Source organism: Heptranchias perlo, chromosome 19 (assembly GCF_035084215.1).
Source record: "Heptranchias perlo isolate sHepPer1 chromosome 19, sHepPer1.hap1, whole genome shotgun sequence".
NCBI classification, from domain to species: domain Eukaryota; kingdom Metazoa; phylum Chordata; class Chondrichthyes; order Hexanchiformes; family Hexanchidae; genus Heptranchias; species Heptranchias perlo.
This window is the reverse complement of record NC_090343.1, coordinates 30,406,391-30,419,971: the sequence shown is the minus strand read 5'-3', so window position 1 is coordinate 30,419,971 and position 13,581 is coordinate 30,406,391. Positions and strand designations below refer to the sequence as shown.

Below are 13,581 nucleotides of genomic sequence, written 5' to 3'. Positions count from 1 at the left end.
TGGTTCTGTCACCATCTGAAAAATCAAACTGATAAAATTCAACATTTGGCCGGGCCCCATATAGGCTGCCTGGCTCGGGTGAAGTGTGAGCGGGTCCCTCGACCTCGGCTCACGTAAACAACACTGGAACGGTTCCATCTTAAAATTACATTACGGTTCCACACCTTATAATAAACCTATACATCTTAACTTAAAACTACAACTTAACTGCTAAAGTTATATACATCCGCCGCCCGTCTCCGAGCGGCCAGCTCAGATTCTGTCAGGACTGCTGCAGGCTGCTCCCTGCGGCGTGGCTGTACTGAGCTTTACTTCCGGTCCCTCACAGCCCGCGACTGCTGGCTGAGGACCTTTGTCTTTCGACTTAACTTTAACGCGGGAGGTAGCCCTTTTAAACTGGGGAGCCGGCCACCATGTCTTCCTAGGCTGGGGTGTCCGAGGGGACCTCCTAGGAAGTGCTGTTGGTGGGGCTACCCTGGCGAGCGGACCCTTGCTGTGGGTCGCAGTCCTCGCTGGCTGGGGACTTTTCCCCTGTGGCTCCTCCCTTCCCAAGTCTGAGCTGGGGACAGGCAACCACTTGCTGCCTGCTGCCTGTTGCTGAGAGTCTTCCTCTCCAGGTTCGAAACCTGGGTCGGGGGCGGGACTACCTGCCTCGGGCTCCTCCTCCTCCCCACCTGAGTCCCAGAAGAGAGGGGGAATGGTTTGGACAGGGGCCTGTGTGACTCCTCCCCTGATACATGCGACTGCTCCTGCAGGTGCTGCCTGTGAGCTGTGACCTGCTGGGAGCTGGGGATTTCTAACCTCGGGTTCGATCCCAGCTGCCTGCTTTTTCGCCTCCACAGTACTGGGGACTGGTAGCTCTTGGAACGCTTCCCTCCCAGCCTTGTCTATGGCTCTTTCCCTTGCACGGACAGTCAGGCCCAGGAATTTCACCTCCTGCTGACTGATCTGCGCTTTCTTCTCCAGTCATAGCGGGGCATCGTCAGGGGGGGCTGAGGGAGCTACCACACTGGTAGTGGCTGCTATTCTTCCCTGGCTGGCCATAAAAGATCGCATGGCCTCAAAAAATGACTCCATGGCAGCGGGGGCAATTCCTGTCTCTGCCTCCCCCGTCGCTGCCTTTTGGGCTGGGGCGTTGGGACTCTTTCCCTTGGTATCCTTCCAGGGGTTTTTACAATCTTTGCGCAAGTGGCCATCCTTCCCGCACCCAAAGCAGTTTAACTTAGCCTGGGCGGGACGATTCCCTTCCTAGTGCCATTCCCTTTTATGCTGGGCCCCTGGTTTAACCTCGTGGATTTTCCCCTTGGGTTGGGGCGTCTCGATACCCCTGATATTTTTAAATGCTATCGTGAGCTGGCGGATCACCGTTTCCTCGGTGGTCTGGGGGTTATGGGGGTCAAACCAAGCCGCAGCTCGTGTTCGAATTTGGGGCAGGCAGTTTGTCATGAGACAGCGGAGCCAGTGGGCCAATTGATCTCTGTTCAGGAATGCCCGCCCTGGCATTCCCGGGCATGCGCTCCGGTAGACTGGCCACAGCCTGTCTGCGAAAGCCTGTGGGGACTCCCCAGGGAGCTGTACCGTTTTTCCCACCCGGGCGAACGGACTCCCATCATTTAGTCCCATGGCCTCCAATATCTCATCCCTTAACTCCTCGTAATCTTTCTGCCCCCTTTTGCACTCATCTGATAAGGTTTGGAGGAGGTCACCCCCCAGAGAAAACAGCAGCATTTTTGCTTGTTCTGCTTCATCGCAGTCATTAACGCACGCTGCCTGCTCTATCTCACGGAAGTGTAGAGAGGGGTCTCCCTCCACTGTAAGCTTAGGGATATGGCTAACCATGGCCCTGAGCTGTGGGGTGCCATGCGGCACTACAAACTGGTTCTGGATGGCCCCTAGGTCCTCGCCATCGGCGGGCGGGCCGTACCTCCGTTGTCGGAGGGGGTACACTGGTCCCGGTCCTGGTCTATCTACCAGGAATTGCTGGGTCTCCCCTAATGCTTCATCCTCAACCCCCCCCTTGCTGCCAGACCTCCTGAAAACTCGGGGCTATGGGTGATGGCCGTGAAGCCTCTGGTTCCCTAACCAGTGTCGTTCTGGGAGCTGCCTGTGGGACTTCCCTGTTTGGGTTGCCGGTAAAATCCGACTGGCCCGCCTTCGGGCTAAGGAGGCATACCATGCCCTTCGCCCTCGCTAAGGCCATGCCCAAACGTTCTATTTCTTGCCTGCAGGGGCGATGATCTGCGTCTTCAAACCCCTGGGCACAGGCCAGCTTATATGCTGCCTTTACCTCGCCTACTTTCTCCTCCTGCTCTTTTAATTCTTGCGTGAGGCTGTGGATCTTATCCATTAACCTAACCTCACTGCCTCTCGCCTCTCTGACCTGGTATTCCAGGTGTTCCATTCGACCTCTAGCGCTACTTTTGAGCTCAGCGATCTGGTATTCCAGGCGCTCTACCTTTGCCTGGTGGTCCCTTGCCATCTATGCCCTTTCTTGGTTTATTGCCTGGAGCGCTGCTACCCCTTGCTCTTCAGCTGCTGTCTTTTCCTGCAGCTCTAGGGTCAACTGTTTAATCTTGGCTGCTCGCGCTGCTACAGCACGGTCTAGAACTAAGACCTGCTTTTTAAAACACAAGAGCCAGACCGTCTTCTCAATACTTTTCTTATACTGTTTACTTGCTGTCCACTGGACGGCTGCATCTATGGGACACTCGGCCTTTAGCATATCACCCACCCACTTTTTCGCGCTATTTACCTTGCCGCACACATAGGCAGACAACCTTATCTCCATTGCGGATTCCTCCTCCGCACCACTGTCTGTCTTGTTACACACTTTCGCCTCAGCTCCTACCTGGCTCGCCATTTCTGTAAGGGGTTTCTTTTTTACTGTTTCTCGGGCTTATAATAGGTCAGCCAGTTATGTTTTCCTGAGCTGCCCTGCCCGCAGTGCGGTTGCGAATCGCTTACCCCTTCCTGATTCTGAGCTGAGGACTTATCGAGTGGTAACAAAGACAGACAAACAGACCAGTGGATTGGTACAAGGAAAACCAATGTTTATTAATAAGAAAACTAAAACTACAAAGTAAACAGTATAATGCAGAAGATAAAAAGAAATCGCTATGGATGTAATACAGTCTTACGCTTAACGGGTTGGAAGAAACGGACACATCGAGGGAAAATTCTAAAATCACAAGTTTAGCAATATCCCCTTTAATCCCCACCCTTACACTTATGTTAGGTTGTCTTGTAGCGGCCAGAAAATTAATGCTTACCGGTGAAAACAGATGAAAAGGCCTGGGCTCTGATGCCCTGCTGCTGCCGTCAACATGTGGTTGCGAGGTTTACTGGATGGCTTCCTTCTTAGTTGCTAGCAGACAGCAGGACCCCGAGCCAGGAGGCGAAGAGAAAGAGAAAAAGAGATACTGGGCAGCCCCAGTTATACCCTCTTGGTAACAGGTTTTTTTCATACCTCATCAGCTTGCTTCATTGTTTGATTTAAGCACGAAACAAAGGACCCCATCTCTGGCCCATTTACATTAATGGCCAATTCCTGTATTTCTGAGTTCCATAACTGCTTTAAGACAAAGGACCTAATTTCTGGCCCATTTACATAATGGCCGGTTCCTGTATCGATCTGTTCGCTAATTGCTTTACCATTGTTCCGAATGTACCTTGATGGTTCACCTTTTGTCCTGCGATCACTTCCTGCTCGAATTTTGATGTGTTGGCCGGCCATGTTGATAGCTTGCCTCAGGGCTAGAATGCAGCTGCATTGTTTAAAGAAACCTGTCTGAAACACGAAGCCTGCTGAGTTGTTGAGAATGCAATTTCAAATCTGCCGGTCCTCGGCCATGTGTCTGACTGCAGCCATTTTGAGAGACCTTAGATTTTTTAAAACAGTCACACCAGGGTTTCTTTAATAACTCCAATAAATCTTCGGGGTGGGGGGAACATGTGAAAATTTGCGAATCCCTTCACATGTAACACAGGGACACTGAGGCCAATTGCAATCTCCCTATTGCTGCCCCAGCTGAGACTAACTCTGCATGGACCAGTGATCAAACTTGGGACCTTCTAATCTGTATGACTCAACTACTTCTTCCTTTAACCAACTGAGCCACCCAGAGCTTGAGTGGTTAAAATGTTTTATTGTGACAGGAATAAGGAGGATCCATATTTTAACATTGTTTTTATGTGCCAATAAAACTATCACCTTTGAAAAGGAACTAGTTTAAACTGGCACTCTGCTTTCTTTGCTAGGCTGAGAATGTTTGTATTACACATTTTTGAGGCTTTTCTTGCAATGGATCTTTATTTGAGTCATCAAGCACCTGAGGCTTTGGTATATGGCCAGCATCTTTATGTTAAAAATGATTTGGCAAACATTTTTTGTTTGTAAAGAAAGAAGAAAGAGCTGGGCTTATTTTTGTTTCATTGGAAATGTATAAAAGGTGATGTGGAAGAGTGTTGAGATTCAAGTTCCATCATTCCATTGTATGTTTGCAAACAAAAATCCTTTGCCAAGCATTTTTTAATGACTAGGGTGCCTCTTAAAAATCTTGGCTTACACAATTGGCCCCAATTTTCATCAGCCTGTTATAAGATTCCCTATTCTTTTATACATGTATATGTAGGATTAGGATTTGGTGTAATCTCACATGATTAAAGTTTTTGCTTTCTTTTCACTTATAAATAGCTTGTAAACTTGTACTGTAGCTAGATTAAAATGGTCAAGTTGCTCATTCCCAGAATTCTTTAGGGTATGGATGACATAGAATCATAGAATCATAGAATGGTTACAGCACAGAAGGAAGCCATTCGTCCCCTCGAGCCCGTGCCAGCTCTTTGTAAGAGCAATTCAGTTAGTCCCATTCCCCCGCTCTTTCCCCGTAGCCCTGCAAATTTTTTCCCTTCAAGTATTTATCCAATTCCCTTTTGAAAGCCAGGATAGAATTTGCTTCCTCCACCCTTTCAAGCAGCGTATTCCAGATCATAACTACTCGCTGCATAAAAAACTTTTTCCTCATGTCGCCTTTGGTTCTTTTGCCAATCACCTTAAATCTGTGTCCTCAGGTTCTTGACACTTCCGCCAATGGGAACAGTTTCTCTTTATTTATTTTAGCTAAACCCTTCATGATTTTGAACGCTTCTATCAAATCTCCTCTTACCTGTCTCTGCTCTAAGGAGAACAACTCCAGCTTCTCCAGTCTATCCACGTAACTGAAGTCCCTCATCCCTGGAACCATTCTAATAAATCTTTTCTGTAACCTCTCTAAGGCCTTCATATCCTTCCTAAAGTGCGGTGCCCAGAACTGAACACAATACTCCAGTTGTGGCCGAACCAGTGTTTTATAAAGGTTCAACATAACTTCCTTGCTTTTGTACTCTATGCCTCTATTTATAAAGCCCAGGATTCCGTATGCTTTTTTAACTGCTTTCTCAACCTGTCCTGCCACCTTCAAAGATTTGTGCATATATACCCCCACGCCTCTCTGTTCCTGCACCCCCTTTAGAATTGTACCATTTGACTTATATTGCCTCTCCTCATTCTCCCTGCCAAAATGTATCACTTCGCACTTCTCTCTGTTAAATTTCATCTGCCATGTGTCCGCCCATTCCACCAGCCTGTCCATATCCTCTTGAAGTCTATCACTATCCTCCTCACTGTTTACTACACTTCCAAGTTCTATGTCATCTGCAAATTTTGAAATTGTGCCCTGTAGACCCAAGTCCAAGTCATTAATATATATTAAAAAAAGCAGTGGTCCTAGAAGCAACCCTTGGGGAACACCACTGTATACCTTCCTCCAGTCCGAGAAACAACCACTGCCCCTTTTATTCCATGGACTTCAATTTTGCTGACAAGCCTATTATGTGGCACTTTATCAAATGCCTTTTGAAAGTCCATATACACCACATCAACCGTGTTGCCCTCATCAAGCTTTTCTGTTACCTCATCAAAAAACTCAATCAAGTTAGTTAAACACAATTTGCTTTTAATAAATCCGTGCTGGCTTTCCCTTATTAATCCACACTTGTCCAAGTGACTATTAATTTTGTCCCGGATTATCGTTTCCAAAAGCTTCCCCATCACCATTTAACAAGCAAAAGATTTGTCATCAGGTCTTTTGTTAGCAAGGAATGCTGAATAAGGGGTCGGTGGTCTCCCAGATAAGAGGATATCCTATATCACAAACAAACAAGACAACGATCAACAGATCAGTTAGGAAACTGAAAAACAACTCCTTTTGAGGGATGGTTGTGCATGACGAGAACCCTATAAAAATCTTAAGCTTTCCTTCACAATTCACAGAGAGGGATAAGAACGAAAGAATCAATGAAGGTTATGGGGCTTAAATTGATAGAGCCGGAAACCTGGTGCGGGTATCACGATCCACGATAAACCCAGCCTCAGTACTCACCTGAAAGCAGCCTTCCAAATCAGCGTTGACACAAGGATTCAAGGACATTCACACTTCTCACCAGCAGGGGAACCCCAATCCCTTAAAGGCAGGCTCCTTTTGCCTCCCACTGTCTTTTGAGCTTATGTCTGGAGGGCCTCTTGCCCGCGCCCCCCCCCCACCCCCCGACGGATATAGGATGCCCCTCCTTCTCTCCACCTCTTGCACCAAGGCCTCCAGTGCATTAGCAGAGAACATTGGTGCACGCACTCTCGCAGGCCTAGTACCAATTCGGACCGGCAGATTGCTAAGATCTGGCATGCAGATCAGAGGATGTGGGATTTAGTAGTGCGCAACCTTTATTCAATGTTTTCACATAACTCAACAGTTTGTCAACATATGGATGGGACCTGCATCTGTGTTTTACGTGTGCGATGTCTGATCTCTGTTCAATCTCTGTGCAGTCAATTGACTGTTATTTTTAGCAAATAACAGGTACCGGCTACCTTTAAATGATTTGGCAGCGAAGCTAGGATCCATGGAAAAAGCGAGAGGATCAATCTCTCCCCTCGACCAATCATGTGCAGATGCCAGAACTTGCTCTTTCATTTGGCCACTAACAACGGTGAGCGCTGATGAGCTCAGCCGTTCCTTTTAAAACAATTTCCAGCCCATTGAGTGTGTTAAGACTCGGTTGAACTCAATGAAGATTATTTGCAACCAAATTAGTGTCGAGGCCAAGAACTTGACAAAGTAGCCACCACAAAGGGACTTGACAAGCGATAACCTGACTTGAGGGAGATTGAGTGCCTAGGATGGACAAGGAACTAAACCCAGTCCGTAAAGGCAGGAAACTGTTTTGGCGGGCACGTGGGGTTATCCCTCCAGTAGTACGAATAACCACAGCGACTATCAAGGAAGCGATTCAAAAGAAGTTAACTGACGTAGCCAGTAGTGAGGTGTTGGTCACCGTAATGACACATGCAGCTGTATGAGACGGCAATGACCCACATGGAGGGGTTGGTGACTGAGGAAAAGATTAAATTAAAAGCAGTGAGGCGTTTGTTAATATACGCAGCTCACTTTTGTGTTCAGATAAGCAAAATTAGAGTAAGTGATGTGTTAAAAGAGAAAGCGCAGAATGAGGCGACACTTCAACAATGGTTGGATGATGTATCGGTCATGCTGGCTCAGTCACAACTTGCAGCTATTACCACTACAGCCCAAGGGTTAGAGAGTCAGCAGGCAATACAGGAACAGGATATTTTACAGAGAACAGGAGATTGAAACAGGAGTCAGAAAATGCTAGAGGAGCCTTGCGTGAGCTTATGACCCAACCAATGAAATTAACGGTTCACACACAATGTAAATTAAAAATTTATGAATTTCAGGGAAAGTTAAATAGACAGGGAGCTCTGGTCTCTGCTGTCACTTATGGCGAGGGTCTAAATGGAAGAGATGGGTACGGTGACAATGATGTAAATTGGGATGATTTGGACCGAAGGGCTGCGTGCTACTGTAAACCCGATTATGTTGAGGGGGACCTGAGAAAGTGCTACCAGTGTCCTATATTGTTACCACCACTCCAAGTCACTAGTACCTCCTCCGACAATAAACCCTTGTCGGCGCAAGACATTAAGGCGCTGATAAGGGAGACAGGGATAATAAGGGATGTAGATAATCTGGTTGATGTATCGTGGCGCTGTGCGGCCTTTCGGCGGGTGCACGGGGGATTGAGCGATGAGGAATATAAGATGGTGCTGAGGGCTGCTTGTGAACCAGGGCTGCGTTCCTCCCTCAATCCTGGCATCCACCTTCCGACCATTACACTGGCAGAAGCCATGACATTATGCAGTTACTGGGAATGGATCAATAAAATATAATTCATCAATGTGAACGGACTATTCAGGGTCAAGAATACCACCCCCACACATTCGCAAACCCCGGCTGTTCGTTTTGTATGAATTGATTCAGCCTACCAGGACTCCTCCCTGGGGTAGCCCACACTCCAAGGCACCAAGCCCTCTTCAAATAGATGTTTTTGTCTCAACTGCACCCACTCGTGAAGACAACATAGGGGTGTCAGTTAGTAAAAATACCCCCTGAATTAATATTATTGAAATTGCCTCTCAGGCATGGGGCTCCGTGAAGGACCACATCGGTTGTTGAATAATTCAGGGACCCAACCTAAATTTGGAAACAATGCTTGTAACTACCGGCGCTACCGGTGCCAGAAATTTGGGCACCCTCCATGGGACTGTCATAGCCACTGCTTCGACAACCACAATCTGAGACGTAAAAATGGACCTACGCTAATGGAATCAACTATAGTCAGCCCCATGGAGCAACAATTGGGATAGCTAATTGCTCTAATGACAGCTCAACAGGTGAATAACAATGGCAAAACTGTGGCCACTGTACAATCATCCGCTCCTCCTGATTGCAAGGAGGGGACGGACGCCATGCAATGATGAAGTGTGGCCTCCCAGATGCCGGGGGGTGGGGGGGTTCTGGTGTGATCATAGTAACCGTCCAGTTGTCCCTGTCATTATTAAAGGAAGCCAACGGCAGAATATGTTGATACCGGATCGGCTGCTTCAATCATACATACCCCATACCCTGAACGCCACCCTGCGATGACAGGGAAGCTTATTTCTTTAACTACTTTTGAGGGATCTATGGGCCAGGTGCATGAAGGTAAGGTGGCACATTTTGACTTTGGCCAGATACAGGTCATTTTGACTATCCCTTAATGATGAAAATGATGAATTGTGAAGGTATCTTGCGTTGTGGTATCATTGTTGATTATACAAACAATGTACTATAGTTTCACCAAGGGGCCCTCTCCGACCAGGTTGTGTCAAACGCGCACGCCGTGTTTGCGATTAAGAGACCTGAGCCTATATCCCTTACCCTCACATCCAGATCCAGATATACAGGTGCTATTAACAGTACAATGCAGCGTTTGCTATGCACAAGCACGACTGTGGGCGTCTGAAGGAAGAGGAAGTAGTTAATGGGCTGACACATGTTAAAGTTAAGCAGTACCCTTTTCCAGCTGAGAGCTATCCTGCATTGCAGTCTACGGCTGAGGCGCTGTCACAGCAGGGTATTATACGGTAGCGCACTTTCATGACCAATTCGCCCATTTGGCCTGTTAAGAAACCAGATGGGAGCTGGTGTCTCACGATCGATTATCGGAAGTTAAATCTGGTGACCCCAGCCTGCTCCCCGGTGGTGAGAGATCCTCCACGTTACCAAGGAAAGCCTAATGGTTCTCGACACTCGATATCTCCAACGGGTTCTTCAGTCATCCTGTAAAGAGAGAGGACCAATATAAATTTGCTTTTACTTTTGGGGATCAACAGTATACCCGGGCTTGCCTACCACAGGGGTTTCATAATTCTCTCACTATTTTTCATAAGAGAATGGTTGCAGCAGTCAGTAACTTTTCAGGTCCAGATTGTTTGTTACAGTGTGTCGATGATCAGCTTCTTGCCACTGAAACCGGTGACGAACATATACAACTGCTTCAGGAACTGCTGCAGCTGCTGACAGATGCTGGTCTTAAAATTAACCCTCGAAAGGCAAATGTCCTGTAACCTGAAGTTGCTTTTCTCGGTATTAACATCTTGGATGAAGGACGCAGCCCCAATCAACGTAAAGTAGATGTGATCCAGAGACTGCCCCTGCCTGCTTCTAGGACAGCTTTGTGAACTTTTTTGGGGTTGTGGGCTACCAGCAATCGTTTATTCCACAATTTGCCAAGCTCGCCAGACCACTGGATGACTTGATGAAACTCCAGGATAAAGAACTTAAAGATAACTGGACAGAAGCACAAACTAAGGCAATCGAACAATTAAAAGCTGCAGTGATGGAAGCTACTTGCCTTATCTCACACATTCCAAAGAAAGCATTCCATCTCAAAGTCGCTGCTACTGATCAAAGCTTGGCTGCCGTTTCATGCCAAGAAGTTCAGAAAAAATTACTTCCCATTGCATTTGCCTCATGGATTCTCACCAAGGTGGAGTAGACATATAATGCCTGTGTGCGACTTTACTAGCCACGTTTTGGGCAGTTCAACAATTTTTTTTATTCATTCATGGGATGTGGGCATCGCTGGCAAGGCCAGTATTTATTGCCCATTCCTAATTGCCCTTGAGAAGGTGGTGGTGAGCTGCCTTCTTGAACCGCTGCAGTCCGTGTGGTGAAGGTTCTCTTTTACCTCTATCGCTGGTCTGCAGTAGCTGATTATCCACTCCCCTCATACACCCTTGAATCTCCTGATGCGACACTCTGGTTTCCTCTGCGAGGCTGAACCATTGGCCTTTGTTACGAATGGAGCGTGATTTGGACATCACCCCAAAGGAAACTACTTTGCTACCTCAACTTTTACTTTATCCAGGAGAAACTCACCAGTGTCCCTGCCCCTGTTTGAGTTTGAAACGTGCCCCGTACTGGAGGAACCACTGCCAGATGGTGAAGACCAAGATGGAACACCCATGACTGGATCCACTGTTTGTACTCCTAAGACGTCAGCCAGTTCAAGTGTGCCTCTCATTCAGCTCGGTATGCCGAATTAGTTCCCAACGGCCCGTCAATAGCTGGTCAGATAGTGCCTACGCTGTTAACACTGTGCTGCCCCTCCCACTATACTGTAAAAATGATTTTAAAACATCCGACAGGAAAACTTTAATACATGCATCACTATTGATTTCCTTAAGTCATGCGCTCAAATCCAGTCAGGCCCCGTGCCACATTGGTAAAATGAAGTCACATACTAAGACAGGTAGTAAACATTCACAGGGAAACTCACTGGCTGATAGGGCAGCTAAAGAGGCAGCTGGAATAGGCCAGCCTTGGGAACCTCCCCAGGTCAGCATTCTCACCTTGGCTAAGACAGCACCACAGGAGTTGGATTTAGCATCCTTATTTGAACTTTACCTCCGGCAAACCACTGCCTCAGCCTATTCAGTGGGCTAAGAATACTGAGGTGCTAGGGACAGATTGGCCCCTTGAAACTGCCTGATAGCCCAATATTTACTGTGTGTGTGCCCCCACAGTTTGCCGAGGATTTCTTTCACATGTTTCATTCTCATCTTACAGGAGGCCATTTTTCGGCCGAGGTAATTTATCAAGAAGCGAGTAAGGTTGCCTGGTGGCCTGATATGAAACAGGATATTAAAATACGCCGCTAGCGCTGTTTAGCTTGCCTGCAACATAATCCCTCTTTACACACCAACCATGCTTTTCTTCGATCTGCCCTGCCCCCCGAAGGTCCGTCACCTCCAAATTGATTTTATTGGACCTCTGCACAGGTCCAATGCTGGTGACCAACATTGCTTAGTGATTATTGACAAATTCACCAAGTGGATGGAGGCATTCCCATGCAGAGCTTACACGGCACTCACTGCAGCAAGCTTGCTACTGAGTGAGGTGATCTGCAGGTGAGAACCATACTACAGGTGGATAGTGATCAAGGTTCACATTTCACGGGGAACATTTTTTACAGAATTACAGAAAGCAAAAGGAATTACGCAAAAATTGCATGTATCCCATCATCCTCAGTCATCAGGGGTGGTTGAAAGAGGAAACAGGACTTTGAAAACGAAGCTTAAAAGATTTTGTGCAGATCACCCGAAACAATGGGCAACTATGCTGCAATGTATTTAATGGCTATACGTTCTACCCCACACTCCACTGCAAGAATGTCACCCTATCAAGTAATGATTGGGCGAGTAATGTGTACCCCAGGACATCTTTTGCTACCAGCAGCAACACTATTGCTGCAGGGAGCATTTGGAAACACGTGGTTGGTTAATATGATTGACCATGTTCAGACAACCAATCAATATGCGGCCCAAAAGATTGGGAAATCAAAAAATCAAATTAAGAAGTATTTCGATAAAAAGCTTAGACCTTTTAAATATGAAGTTGGTGACACCGTCATGGTGTTAGACTATGGAAAAAAAGGATCATGTGTTTGCACCTAAATGGTGAGGACCTTTTCCAATTGTGGAAAAGCGAGTCCAGCTGTGTACTTTATTCAACACATGGATAAAAAGAAATGTAAAAGTGCTAGGTGGCATCACATTAAACAGCTGAAGGCTGTGAAGGGTGATCAGAAATTGGTCTGATAAGTAATCTAGATACAATGCTTGATTTACAGATGTAAAGACTATCATGATGCTGATACTACGTTTACTAATTGCGTGTGTAACATTTGGACTTATACTTGGAAACTATGATAATGAGCAAATTCGGGCACAGTATCGCATCTCTACTGATGAAACCATAAACCAAAATGTGATTTTACAAGATGACTCATTATTGATCCTAGAATGCAGAATACAATTGCCAGTCAACATTACATAGTTGCCAAGGGATACGCCCAGTTCCATTATTGTCTGGAGACATTGGTGGAGCGCTGTTAAAGGTGACGGCTACTTTCCATCAGAAGCTTCAATAAATGCCATTGGGTTGGGAGGTAAGAAGGATAGACAAATCATGTACAGGGTATCCCCCCCAGGGATACCTTATGTTATTGGCACGCCAGGTACCATCGAGCCACTGTGGCAATTACATTTCACTTATGTTCACAAAAGACATGAAGGCAAGTACCAGTGCGTGGCAGCAGCAAAGCGCTGGAATCGGGTTATGTACAACCGCAATGTTTGTCACCCAGGATGGACACATGAGTCAATATCTGTCCAGGTCCTACAAGATCCTCAAACCCAAGACCCTTTAGCTCAGGAAATGGTGTTTGATGGGGCCTACTTTACACAGAGACCCAATAACGGACTGATGGCTCAGGTCACACATCAAGTGGTGTACTCAAATGTGCAATATGAAATTTTACCGATTGTAATTGATTTAACAAATATGGCATTACTTCAGGGGCTGTGTGATAATCATTATGTAGACTGAGCTCAAGTAGTGCTTAAACAAGGGTAGGATTGGTTCCATAAACATACTGCTGAGAGATATTGGGAGGCAAAAAGAGAATATAATGCTTCAGCACACTCACCAGAGAAGGTTCATTATGGATTGGTGGCAGAAGGAGTTGCTGCTGGGGCCGTGTGGAACCGATTAGATATAGAAAATCAATATTATGATCAAAGCAAATTAACTGATCAGCTGAAAGGGTTACTCTCCAGTATGAACAAAAACAATAAGGGCTTAA

At 46.5% G+C, this 13,581-nt stretch overlaps 1 pseudogene; it reads left to right on the top strand.

Moving 5' to 3' along the window:
- Window positions 1-9,368: 9,368 nt before the first annotated feature.
- The window catches only part of LOC137335347 (cadherin-like protein 26), a 43,022-nt pseudogene continuing 38,809 nt past the window's right edge, over window positions 9,369-13,581 (top strand).